Raw genomic sequence first — 14,123 nt, forward strand, 5'->3', positions numbered from 1 at the left:
CGGGGAAGGCTGTGCATGTGTAGGGGCAGGGGGCAGATGGGAAATCTCTGTACTTTCTTCGCAATTTGGCTGTGAACTTAAACTGATTTTTAAAATAATATTTATTATTATTACTATTTTGAGACAGAGTCTCACTCTGCCACCCAGGCTGGAGTGCAGTGCTGTGATCTCAGGGCACTGCAATCTCTGACTCCCAGGTTCAAGTGATTCTCATGCCTCAGCCTCCCAAGTAGCTGGGATTGCAGGCATGTGCCACCACACCTGGCTGATTTTAGTATTTTTAGTAGAGATGGGGTTTCATCATGTTGACCAGGCTGGTCTCAAACTCCTGGCCTCAGGTGATCCACCCACCTTGGCCTCCCAAAGTGCTGCAATTACAGGCATGAGCCATTGTGCCCGGCCTTGTATTTATTAATTTTTTTAAATTACATGATTTAATATATAAAAAGAACAGTGCCCAGCACATAGTAAGCATTCTATAGCTGTTAGCTTGGTTATCTTTCCTAACTCATAGTTGTGGAAATGAAGCACAGACAGGTTTGTGACTTGCACCCAGCCTGAGAGTAGCAGAGTCAGGATTCAATCTGAGGTCCTTAAGGCTCCAAAGCCCATTCTTTTCCCTATACCATGGCAGTGAAATGAATAGGTATATTAACAACTCTTTTTTTTTTTTTTTTTTTGAGACAGAGCTTCACTCTTGTTGCCCAAGCTGGAGTGCAGTGGCACAATCTCAGCTCACTGCAACTTCCATCCCCCAGGTTCAAGCGATTCTCCTGCCTCAGCATCCTGAGTAGCTGGGATTACAGGCACCTGCCACCACACCCGGCTAATTTTTTGTATTTTGAGTAGAAACAGGGTTTCACCATGTTAGCCAGGCTGCTCTCGAACTCCTGACCTCAGGTGATCCACCCACCTTGGCTTCCCAAAGTGCTGGGATTACAGGCGTGAGCCACCACGTGCCAGTCAACAACTCTTTTATTTACATGTGTCTACACATAGGACACTCTCTGGGTAGCACATGGTGTCCCTGAGAGCTCTTCTTGCCTGAACCAGGAACCAGTTTCAGACACTAAGCAAAACTGAAACTCCAGGGCAGCACCCGCACTGACACAGTAACTCTGCTTCTTGGTCACTTGATTTTAGTCTTTTCCTTCCCAAATGCCAGAATAAACCCTGCCCTAGCTCTAAGTAAAAGTAAAAGTAAAGCACCCCTCTCCTCTTCGCACAGAAAAAAGCCAGAGCAGTATCCACATAAAATCACCCAGATGGTCGTGGGAAGGCCAGTTTTTCCAGAAGATTCCTAAAGTCCTAAAATGATCCGACTTTAATCAAGAAGCCCTCCACCCCAGAAAGAAGCTTGGTAATAAAAATCACTTACATCAAGGGAGCCTATGGGGCAGGCACTACGCTAACCCCTTAATGCACTGTCTCACTTAATTCCCAGAATTACCCTATTAGGGAGATGCTATTCTTATCCCCATTTCACAGATTAGAAACTAGGCTTGGGAAAATGAATTAATTTGTCCAAGGCACTGTGACTAATAAACAGCAGAGCCTGGTATGCTTGCCCTGAAGCTCTGGGCTGCATCCTGGGTAGAGTGGTGGGTGCCTGGGCTTTGGGGCCACACAGAGAGGATGCTTGGCTCTAGCAGCTGCCAGCAAGCTCCTTAGCCTCTCTAAACTTCAATTTCCTCATCTATAGAAGAGGTATAATAATATGGCTGGGCGCAGTGGCTCACGCCTGTAATCCCAGCACTTTGGGAGGCTGAGGCGGGCAGATCACGAGGTCAGAAGATAGAGACCATCCTGGCTAACACAGTGAAACCCCGTCTCTACTAAAAATACAAAAAAAAAAAAAAATTAGCCGGGCATTGTGGCGGGTGCCTGTAGTCCCAGCTACTTGGGAGGCTGAGGCAGGAGAATGGCATGAACCTGGGAGGCAGAGGTTGTAGTGAGCCAAGTTCCCGCCACTGCACTCCAGCCTGGGGAACAGAGCGAGACTCTGTCTCAAAAAATAATAATAATAATATTAATATTGCCTACCTTGTAAGGGTGTGAGAGAATAAAATAAGCAAATTCATTTAAAGCAATTAGCCCAGTGCTCAAAACATAGTAAGTGGTTAACACGTGTTAGGAATTATTAATCTCTCTGAACCTCTATTTCTTCATCTGTAAAACAGAGGCTGATAATAATATGTAGAGTTACTGTGAGGCTTAGAAGAAATAGCAAATGTAAAGTGTGTAAGATGATGCCTGTCATGTGGTAAGTTACCATGATATGACTCTCCAAAAAGAATTGAAAATAAGCAAGTCTGCTTTTTTAAAAGTCCACAGAATTGCAAATATGCCTGATAGCTGGTGTTGTTCAGACGTCAAAAGCACACTTTTAAATGTTGTTCCTCAAACATTTATTAGCTTATTGCATTTATTAGCTTAAGATCTTTGTGCAGAAACTTGGAGTGTGGGTGGAAAATGCTCTCCAGGAAACTTAAAGCTAAATTCTTAGAGTATCGGCTGAAGATCAGTCTAAAATGAAGAAACATGTCTCTGAAATGAGGTAAAAAAGCTACTAACAGGAAGTCAAACACATGCACAAGTAAACAAAATAATATAATAAACTCCCAAGTAGCCAGCATACAACTTCAGTAGTTATCAACTCACAGAAATATTGTTTCAAGTATCTTTCTACCTACTCCCCAACCCCTACACTGAGTATAATTTTGAACCTAACCCAGATATCAAATAATTTTATATAAAAATATTTCAGGCCGGGCCGGGAGCGGTGGCTCAAGCCTGTAATCCCAGCACTTTGGGAGGCCGAGATGGGCGGATCACGAGGTCAGGAGATAGAGACCATCCTGGCTAACACGGTGAAACCCTGTCTCTACTAAAAATATATAAAATTAGCCGGGCATGGTGGCAGGGGCCTGTAGTCCCAGCTACTCAGGAGGCTGAGGCAGGAGAATGGTGTGAACCTGGGAGGCGGAGCTTGCAGTGAGCCGAGATCGTGCCACTGCACTCCAGCCTGGGCGACAGAGCAAGACTCTGTCTCAAAAAGATAAAAAATTTAAAAAATAAATAAAATATTTCAGGCCGGTTGTGGTGGATCATGCCTGTAGTCCCAGCACTTTGGGAAGCTGAGGCATGCAGATTACTTGAGGCCAGGAGTTCGAGACCAGCCTGGCTGACATGGCGAAACCCTGTTTCTACTAAAAATACAAAAAAATACAAAACAAAAAAATTAGCCTGGCATGATGTGTGTCTGTAGTCCCAGCTACTTGGGAGACTGAGGCAGGAGGATCACTTGAGCCAGGGACATGGAGGTTGCAGTGAGCCAAGATCACACTACTGTATTCCAGCTTGAGCAACAGAGCGAGACCCTATCTCAAAATAAGAAGACAGGCTGGGCACGGTGGCTCATGCCTGTAATCCCAGCACTTTGGGAGCCTGAGGCGGGTGGATCACTTGAGGTCAGGAGTTTGAGACCAGTCTGGCCGACATGGTGAAACCCTGTCTGTTAAAAAAAAAAAAAAAAAAAAAAAAAAATTAGCCAGGCATAGTGGCACACACCTGTAATCTCAGCTATTTGGGAGACTGAGGCAGGAGAATCCTGTGAACCTGGGACGTGGAGGTTGCAGTGAGCTGAGATCGTACTGCTGAACTCCAGCCTAGGCAACAGAGAGACTCTGTCAAGAAAGAAAGAAAGGAAAGAAAGGGAAAGAAAGAATTTCATTGTGTGTCTCTAAAAGATAAGGGTTTGTTTTTGTTTTTTGTTTTTCTTGAGACAATGTCTGGCTCTATCACCAAGGCTGGAGTGCAGTGGCACGATCTTGGCTCACTGCAACCTCTGCCTCTGGGACTTAAGTGATTCTCCTGCCTCTGCTTCCCAAGTAATTGGGACTACAGGTGCACACCACCATGCCCAGGTAAATTTTTGCTTGTTTGTTTGTTTGTTCTGTAGAAACAGGGTTTCACCATGTTGCCCAGGCTGGTCTCCAACTCGTGAGCTCAAGCGAACCGTCCATCTCAACCTCCCAAAGTGCTGAGGTCACAGACGTGAGCCACCACGCAGGCCAGGATAATTTTTTAAACAAAACCACAATACAATGGTCATACCAATTTTTAAACAATTTTTTTTTTTTTTGAGATGGAGTTTCACTCTTGTTGCCCAGGCTGGAGTGCGATGGTGCAATCTCAGTTCACTGCAACCTCTGCCTCCCAGGTTCAAGTGATTCTCCTGCCTCAGCCTCCCAAGTAGCTGGAATTACAGGCATGCGCCACCACGCCTGGTTAATTTTGTATTTTTAGTGGTGATGGGGTTTCTCCATGTTGGTCAGGCTGGTCTCTAACTCCCAACTTCAGGTGATCCACTCGCCTCAGCCTCCCAAAGTGCTGGGATTACAGGCATGAGCCACCATGCCCAGCCTTAAACAATAATTTTTTAATATCGTCAAACATTCCATTATCTCCATGATGGAATGATCTCCATTGTCTCCATAAATGTCTTTTTAAAAAAATGTGTGTTTGAATCAAGATCCACACATTGCAGTGAGTTGACATGACTTTTAATCTATAGGTTTCCCTTCTATCTTTTTCTGTTTTCCCCCTGCAACTTCTTTGTTGAAGAAACATGGTCATTTATCCTATAGATTTTCTCACAGTCAGGATTTTTCTTATTGCATCCATGTAGTGTAATTTGATATCCAATCATTGGCAGATAGATCTAGAGGCTTGATCAGCTTTGAGTTTGATTTTTTTTTCTTTTTTGGCAAGAATATTTCTTATATCTGGAAGCACACAGTATCCAGTTGTCTCTGAAATTATACTCTAAGATATCAGAAATTTATGATTGTCTTCACTTGAAATATAAGAATATAAAAAGAGTCTATCCAGCAACACATAAATGGATAAACGAAACGTGGCATATACATACAACGTATGCACATTTTTATTCAGCCATAAAAAGGAATGAAATTTTAATACAGGCTACAACATGGATGGCCCTTTAAAATGTTGTGCTAAGTGAAAGAATCCAGACCCAGAAGAACAAATATTGTTTGATTCTCCTTATATGAGCTACCTAGAATATGTAAATTCATAGAGACAGAAAATAGAATAGAAGTTACCATGGACTAGGGGCGGGGGGAATTGGGAGTCATTGTTTAATGGGTATGGAGTTTCTACTGGGGATTATTTAAAGTTCTGGAAATGGATAGTGGTGATGGTTATACAATATTTTGAATGTACTTAATGCCACTGAATTGTACACATACAATAGCTAAAATACGGGGATTAACTATTTTATACATAAAATAATTAAGCCCAGGAGTTCGAGGCTGCAGTGGGCTGTGAGCACATCACTGCACTCTAGCCTGGGTGACAGAGCCAGACCCTGTCTTTAAAAAAAAAAAAAAAGGTAAATTTTAGGTTATGCATATTTTACCACAAGAAAAATTTGTTTAAGAGCCTGGCTATTGCATAGAATATGGCCCCTCTTACAAACCCCTGGTGGCATAAGTTTATGTAGTGGCCTTTCTGTGAACCTACAGCCTTATTCTTACACTGATCTGCACATAGCTGTGAGGCTTCTTCTACACTTCCAAGAATTTCCTGACCTCTGCCTAATTCTACAGTGAGCAGCGGATCCATAGCCCTGCCAGTCAGGAGCCCAGCACCCCAGACTATGGACATCTACAACCAGGAGGCAGCCAGGCAAATGCTTCTGGAGTCAAAAGGCTGAGGTTAAGCCCTGCCTTTGCCACTCACACGGCACAGGTGCTTCATCAAATGCCAACCTCTCCATCTCCACTCCTGCGCAATTGCAGCTACAAACTTCTACCTCGCAGGGTTATCGTAAGGATCAAATGAGGTCATACAATGGTCAAGTGCTGTACAAAAAGAGCTTTTTGTTATTACGGTTGGAGTGATTCAGAAAGGATCAACCTAGTCACTTGAGCCCAGGAGTTTGAGACCAGCCTGGGCAACATAGTGAGATACCGTCTCTACAAAAAATCGAAATGAACCAGGTGTGCCTGTAGTCCCAGCTACTCGGGAGGCTGAGGTGGAAGGATTGCTTGAGAGTGGGAGGTCAAGGCTGCAGTGAGGTGTGATCGGGCCACTGCACTCCAGCCTGGGCGACAGAACAAGACTCTGTCTCAAAAAAAAAAAAAAAAGGTTCAACTTAGGACTTAGGTCATCGACTTAATGGTAAATCGATACCTTCAGAAGCTAGCTCTTTGCAAGCTAAACTTTTCTTGACATCACTCATGGCAAGGTCAGCAGTAGGATGACCAACTCTACTGGTTTGCTGGAGACTCAGGGCATTCCCAGGATGGGAGTTTTCAGTGCTAAAACTGAGAAAGTTCCAGGTATGAGTTGGTCACCCAAGCAGTAACCACCCAATTGCTAATTCTAGGGCCTGCCTCCCTGGCCTGCTAATCAATGCCCATTCGACCTGCCTTCCTCTAGAACTTGGCCTCCAGAAGTACTTGTGGATCGCCTGGCTAGATATACTTCCTCTGTTTAACTTTCATTGCTGACACTTCTCAGTATTTCTTCCTTTGCCTTTTGCTCTTATGATCCTATACTCCCTCCTTGGTAGATCTTGTTCATTCTCAGGACTCCCAAACACCTCCCACACAATGGATAACTCCCAAATCTCTACGCAGACATTACTCTAGAGGCCAACCTGGTATTTCCACCATCACTTACAAATACCCCAAGTTGTATCCAAAGTGAAATGTATAACCTTCACCACAGACTTTTTCCTTTTGGTTAAAGACCCTAACCCTCTTTTGCTGGGGCCAGAAGTCCACTTTCCCTGCCTCCTTCCTCTCCTTCAGCCACCATCCACTCAGGCACCAAGTCCTATTGATCTAATCCCTAAACATCTCTCAAATCTAGGTTGGGTGCAGTGACTCACGCCTGTAATCCCAACACTTTGGGAGGCCGAGGCAGGCAAATCACTTGAGGTCAGGAGTTTGAGACCAGCCTGACCAACATGGTAAAACCCTATCTCTACTAAAAATTAGCTAGGTGTGGTGGCGTATACCTGTAATCTCAGCTACTCTGGAGGCTGAGGCATGAGAATTGCTTGAACCCTGGAGGTGGAGATTGCAGTGAGCCATGATCATGCCACTGCACCCCAGCCTGGGTGACAGAGCAAGACTCCATCTCAAACAACAACAACAAAAATCTCTCAGATCTCCATCATCCACTCATTCTCACTGCCATCGCCTCAATTCAGGCCTCGTCAGCCCTTAGCTGGACAATAGCAACAGGCTTCTTGTGGTCACCTGCTTCCACTTCATCCCCTCTAACTTGTCCTCCATGTGGCTGCCAGAGTTGTCTTTCCATAATACAAATATGATCACGTCACTTCCTGGCTTGGGATTCCTCAAAGGTTCCCAATGGCCCAACTCAGGGGTCAGCACACTTTCTGTAAAGGACTTGATGGTCAATAGTTTAGGCTTTGGGGACCAGATGGTCTCTGTCTCAACTACTCAACTCTTATTGTGGCACAAAAGCAGCCATGTGGCACAAAAGCAATATGTAAATGAATGGGCATGACTGTGGTCCAGTAAAACTTTATTTACTTAGCCAGGTGTGGTGGTGTGTGCCTGTGCTCCCAGCTATTCGGGAGGCTGAGGTGGGAGGATTACCTGAGCCCGGGGGTCGGAGGTTGCAGTGAGTCAAGATCATGCCACTGCACTCCAGCCTGGGCCACAGAGTGAGAGGCTGTCTCAAAAAAAACAAAAACAAAACAAAATACTTAATTTACAAAAACATGTAGCATAACAGCCACTTCTTTCTTTCTTTGACCCGAGGGCTGTAGTTTGCTGACCCTTGGCCTAGGGAATAGAATCCAAGCTTCTTTTTCTTCCTTTTTTTGAGACAGGGTCTGACTCTGTCACCCAGGCTGGAGTGCAATGGTGCAATCTTGGCTCACTGCAAGCTCTGCCTCCTGGGTTCAAGCCGTCCTCCCACCTCAGTCTCCCAAGTAGCTGAGACCACCAGTGCGTGCCACCACTCCCAGCTAATTTTTGTATTTTTTGTAGAGACGGGGTTTCACCATGCTGCCCAGGCTGGTCTCAAACTCCCGGGCTCAAGTGATCTGCCTGCCTAGGCCTCCCAAAGTGCTGGGATTACAAGTGTGAGCCACCATGCCTGGCAGAATCCAAGCTTCTTAGCATAACCAAAAAGACTGTTTACATGCAACAGCCATGGGAAATGCCTTGCTCTACCCGGAACATACCACCATGCCTTTGTATGTGCTGCCCCTCAATTTGAAACATCCTTCCCCATCTCCCAAGTTGAGGGAGTCCACCAGTTCTTCAAGGTCTATTCCAAATGTTAGCTTCTCTGTGGAGCTGCCCCACAACTCCTTCGGGAGGAGTTGGTCTCCCCTCACCGACTCCAGCACTTTCTGTCTCTTTTACCACGTTTATCATTCCATGAATGTATATGGTATTTATTTGTCATCATGTCTTTTGACTGTGATGCTTCAAGACCAGTCTTGTTTATACTTCTTCCTCCCTACAGTCCCAAGTACATTGCTGGGATTATGATAGGGTAATAATAGCTACTGCTAAACACCATACATGTGTTCTTATTTAATACTCTCAGCAAAGCCCATGGAGGTAGGCAATGTTATCCCCATTATACAGATAAGGAAATGAGGTATAGACAGTAGAAGTAACTTGCCCAGGTCACACAACTAGTAAATGGCATAGCCAAGACTAGCACTCAGATCTCTGACCCTGAAGGCTAAAGTTTGATTACCATATTATACTGACCAGTAGTGATTTGCTTAATGAATAAGATGTATTAAGAGAATAAATGTATTAATTATTTCCATGGCACAAGATGTCAACATTACATGGAAAGTGGCTTTCCCTTCAGTCGAGAGCCCTGATTATAGTCAGAGAGAAGAGTTGGCTAAATTCCCTGAGAACAGGTGGGGCCCAGGAGAAGAAGGTCACTGACTAGCTGATTATGAGCATGGGAAAAAGGACCTGAGTTACATTTCCACCATGTACCAAACCAGAGCAAGGTGGACCACTCCCATTTTAATCCTTCCAACAACCCTGCAAACTCAATGCTGTTATCTTCCTGTTTAAATGAGGAACTGAGGCTTTAAAAGGTCAGAGATTGGCCAAGACCACACAGCTGTTATAGACAATGTGAGAGGCAGGATTAAAACTCAAGTCTCAATGGCTCTAAAAACACAAGTAATTTCCACAAATCCAGTTTGTTCCACAGAAAGAGGAACCAGCAGGGTCTCCTGATTTCCCACATAGCATCCAGCAAATCCTGCCACCAATCTCCAGCTCAGAGTTCCCACTTATAGAGGGAGGCTATAATCCTCCCAGCAGAGACAGAAGGAACAAAACCAGATTATGTCTCCATTATTCTTTCCTTGGAAAATGGCTCTACATAAAAATCTATTTAGGCTGGGTGCGGTGGCTCACACCTATAATCCCAGCACTTTAGGAGGCCAAGGCAGGAGGATCACTTGATCTCAGGAGTTCAAGACAAGTCTGGGCACATAGGGAGACCCCATTTCTACAAAAAAATTAAAAAATTAAACAATAGCCGGGTGTGGTAGCTCACGCCTGTAATCCCAGCACTTTGGGAGGCCAAGGTGGGCAGATCACTTGAGGTCAGGAGTTCAAGACCAGCCTGACCAACATGGAGAAACCCTGTCTCTACTAGAAATACAAAATTAGCCAGCTAGATGGCACACGCCTGTAATCCCAGCTACTTGGGAGGCTGAGGCAGGAGAATCGCTTGAACCCAGGAGGCGGAGGTTGCAGTGAGCTGAGATCGTGCCATTGCACTCCAGCCTGGGCAACAAGAGTGAAACTCTGTCCCAAAAAAAGGAAGGAAGGAAGGGAGGAAGGGAGGGAGGAACGGAGATAAAGAAAGAAAGAATTACTCAAACTCAGTTTGAACACTGAGTACCACCCTGCATTATTCTCCCCCTTCCCAGGGGCAGCCACTATCCTGAATTGGATGTTTGTTATTCTCATGCACTTCCATATGCTTTTATTTTATAACATATATCCTCAAGCAATACAAAATATTATTTTACCTAGTTTGTAAAAATAATACCACACTGTCATTACTCTTCTGAAACTTGCTCTTTTTGCTCATCATCGAAAGATTCCTATTATTAAAAAAAAAAAAAGAATAAAGGATCTAATTAAACTAAAGAGCTTCTGCACATCAAAAGAAACTACCACCTGCCGGGTGCGGTGGCTCAAGCCTGTAATCCCAGCACTTTGGGAGGCCGAGACGGGTGGATCACGAGGTCAGGAGATCGAGGCCATCCTGGCTAACACGGTGAAACCCCTTCTCTACTAAAAAATACAAAAAACTAGCCGGGCGAAGTGGTGGACGCCTGTAGTCCCAGCTACTTGGGAGGCTGAGGCAGGAGAATGGCATAAACCCAGGAGGTGGAGCTTGCAGTGAGCTGAGATCCGGCCACTGCACTCCAGCCTGGGCGACAGAGCGAGACTCCCTCTCAAAAAAAAAAAAAAAAAAAAAGAAACTACCATCAGAGTGAACAGAACCTACAGAATGGGAGAAATTTTTGCAATCTACCCATCTGACAAAGGGCTAATATCCGGAATCTACAAAGAACTTAAACAAATTTACAACAAAAAAAAAATCCCATTAAAAAGTAGGCGAAGGATATGAACAGACACTTCTCAAAAGAAGACATTTATGCAGCCAACAGACACATGAAAAAATGCTCATCGTCACTGGCCATCAGAGAAATGCAAATCAAAACCACAATGAGATACCATCTCACACCAGTTAGAATGGCAATCATTAAAAAGTCAGGAAACAACAGGTGCTGGAAAGGATGTGGAGAAATAGGAACACTTTTACACTGTTGGTGGGACTGTAAACTAGTTCAACCATTGTGGAAAACAGTGTGGTGATTCCTCAAGGATCTAGAACTAGAAATACCATTTGACCCAGCCATCCCATTACTGGGTATATACCCGAAGGATTATAAATCATGCTGCTATAAAGACACATGCACACATATGTTTATTGCAGCACTATTCACAATAGCAAAGACTTGGAACCAACCCAAATGCCCATCAATGATAGACTGGATTAAGAAAATGTGGCACATATACACCATGGAATACTATGCAGCCATAAAAAAGGATGAGTTCATGTCCTTTGTAGGGACATGGATGAAGCTGGAAACCATCATTCTCAGCAAACTGTTGCAAGGACAGAAAACCAAATACTGCATGTTCTCACTCATAGCTGGGAACTGAACAATGAGAACACCTGGACACAGGAAGGGGAACATCACACACTGGGGCCTGTTGTGGGGTGGGGTGAGGGGGGAGGGATAGCACTAGGAGATATACCTAATGTAAATGACCAGTTAATGGGTACAGCACACCAACATGGCACATGTATACATATGTAACAAATCTGCACATTGTGCACATGTACTCTAGAACTTAAAGTATTATAAAAAAAAATTTAAAAAAACAAAAATAAATAAAATAAAAAAGATTCCTATTAATATGATTAGCTCTAATTTATTCATTTCACTGTTGTATAATATTCCATGATGTGAATATAATGCAATCTATCTATTCTTCTGTTGATAAATATTCATGGTTATTTCTGGTTTTTGTTATTACAAAACAATGCTGCTATGAACATTTTAAGACACATCTTCAGGTGCTAACTGTGCAAGATATCTTCTGGTGCATATATTTAGGAATAGAATTGCTGGGTCACAGGAGGTTTACATCTCCAATTATCCTAGATATTGTCCCCCTCACTTTTTTTTTTTTTTTTTTTAGACAGAGTCTTGCTCTGTCTCCCAAGCTGGAGTTCAGTGGCATGATCTTGGCTCACTGCAACCTCCGCCTCCTGGGTTCAAGTGATTCTCCTGCCTCAGCCTCCTGAGTAGCAAGAACTACAGGCGTGTGCCACCATGCCTGGCTAATTTTTTTATTTTTAGTAGAGACGGGGTTTCACCATGTTGGCCAGGCTGGTCTGAAACTCCTGACCTCAGGCCATCTGCCCATCTTGGCCTCCCAAAGTGCTGGGATTACAGGCGTGAGCCACTGTGCCTGCCCCCTTCCCCCACACACACACTTTTTAGGACCTAGACATCAATAATATGAGTCTGAAAAGCAGCTTCAATTGCAGCAAGCAGGACTCAAATTAGACCCTGCAAAGAACTTTTTTGGTTGTTAAAGGATTGTTAGAAATCGGCCCAAGTTGTGGAAGACAGTGGAGGAATGTCTGTCACTCTGCTTTTCTGACATGCCTCAAGTACAGCTCAGTTTGGACTCAGTTCTAATTGTAGCCTAAAGATTTCAAAATTAATTACATTGGCATACATGAGTTGAGCTCCTATTCCATGCAAAGTGCTAAGCTGGGAGCAGAAGCGTGTGTCCTCTTCCTGCAAAGCACATCATCACCACCCCTCCTTGCAACTGAGATGAAAGACCAACGAGAGACATGTGCAAATTTATACAGCAGGATGGGATTTAAATAACTGCTGAAGACCACAGTAAAGGGGAAGTCACAAAATACTGAGTGACTAATTGTTAAGTGAAATTGCCTTGGAGGCTCTGAGGAAAAAAGATCAGAGGAGTGGTCAAGGAACGTTGCACAGAAAAAGGTAGTATCTGAGCAATAATAGTAGAATGTAGGTGATAATCATGGCATCTACTACTCGATGAACATTGTGTGCCTTGCAATTTACTTAGAGTATCTTGTTTAATCCTCACAATGACACTGTGAAGAAAGTATAATTAGTCTCTTTTGACACAGCAGGCGACTGATCGCCAGAGGACCAAGTAGCCTGCGCAAGCTCACACAACCACCGAGTGGCAGGGCAGGATTTGAACTCAGTCCTGAAACCTCCCAAGTCAGAGGTCCCCGGGAGAGAACACAAGCAAAGGGTGAGAGGTAGGGGAGGGAGCCTGTGAAGGTCCCGGGCACAGCTTCTGGTATGGTTAGAATGGAGGGCTTCTTTGGAAAAAGTAGGTGATCAGGCGAGAAAAGGAGGTCCGGGCTAGCGCATGGAAGATGCTGGTTTCCAGGCACAGGAGCTTTAAGTGATTAATTCAAGGAGATTCCACAGCGAGGCAGGTGTACTTTGGAATGGAGGGAAGGGCAGTGCAGGCAGAGAGGTGCTAGGCAGGTTCAGCAACAGCAGTGCAGGGGGGCGAGAATACAAACTTGAACAAGGAAGATGACTTGGAGACCCAACGGAGGGGACAGGTGTAGGAGAGACTTGCAAGGAAGAATGTGTGTGGACTTGGCTTCCAACAGCCATAAGAGCAACTGAGGAAGGAATTGACAACTGATTCCATGATTGTGGGTGGCCCAGGAAGCTAGGCAAGGCAAAAGCAATGCTGTAGGCAGCTGAGGTTAATACAATGGCTAATGTTTGTTACCAGCTATTATCTGTAAGCACTTTACATGTATAAACTCATTTCACCCTCACAGCATTCCTATGAGGTAGGATCTATTATGATTTCCATTTTTCAGGTAGAGAAGCTGGGGTAGAGAGAAGTTAAGCAACTTGTCCAAGGTTACACAGCTAGTAAATGGCAGAGCTGGGATTTGAATCTGGGTTCCAGAGGCCTCACTCTTCACCACTTCACTAAACTGTGTTTGTTGAGGAACGTCTTTAGGGAGAAGCAGGGTTTCCCTCTCCCACTCCACATTCCCCACCCTCAAAGACCAAGTAGGATGGCAGGATTTTTTTTGCTGGGTGGCATTGTTGCGGGGGAGTGTCAGGTCTCTGCTGCTACCCTAAGCCAGCTGCTTCTCACCACCAGGCAGTGAGCCTGGGACGTGCGGTGCTGGGGCCTGCACTGCCCGGGCACTCACCAACAGGAGGGCACCTGGAGCACAATCCTTCCTTATCACAGTGGAGCAGAAGTAGCACTAGCTGGTGCAGGCCACAGAGCGTGCCTGGCAAGGGAAGACCCAGCTCAGGTAGCACAACTCCACCAGGTTTGGGAGGAAGCAGCCCAACCCCACCTGCACAGAAAGTTCAGGAAGATTTTCTTCCTCATGGCCCTGGACACAAAGCAGTCAGGACTGGAGGGACAGGGGAG

This window comes from Papio anubis, unplaced genomic scaffold (genome assembly GCF_008728515.1).
Source record: "Papio anubis isolate 15944 unplaced genomic scaffold, Panubis1.0 scaffold507, whole genome shotgun sequence".
In the NCBI taxonomy this organism is placed as follows: domain Eukaryota; kingdom Metazoa; phylum Chordata; class Mammalia; order Primates; family Cercopithecidae; genus Papio; species Papio anubis.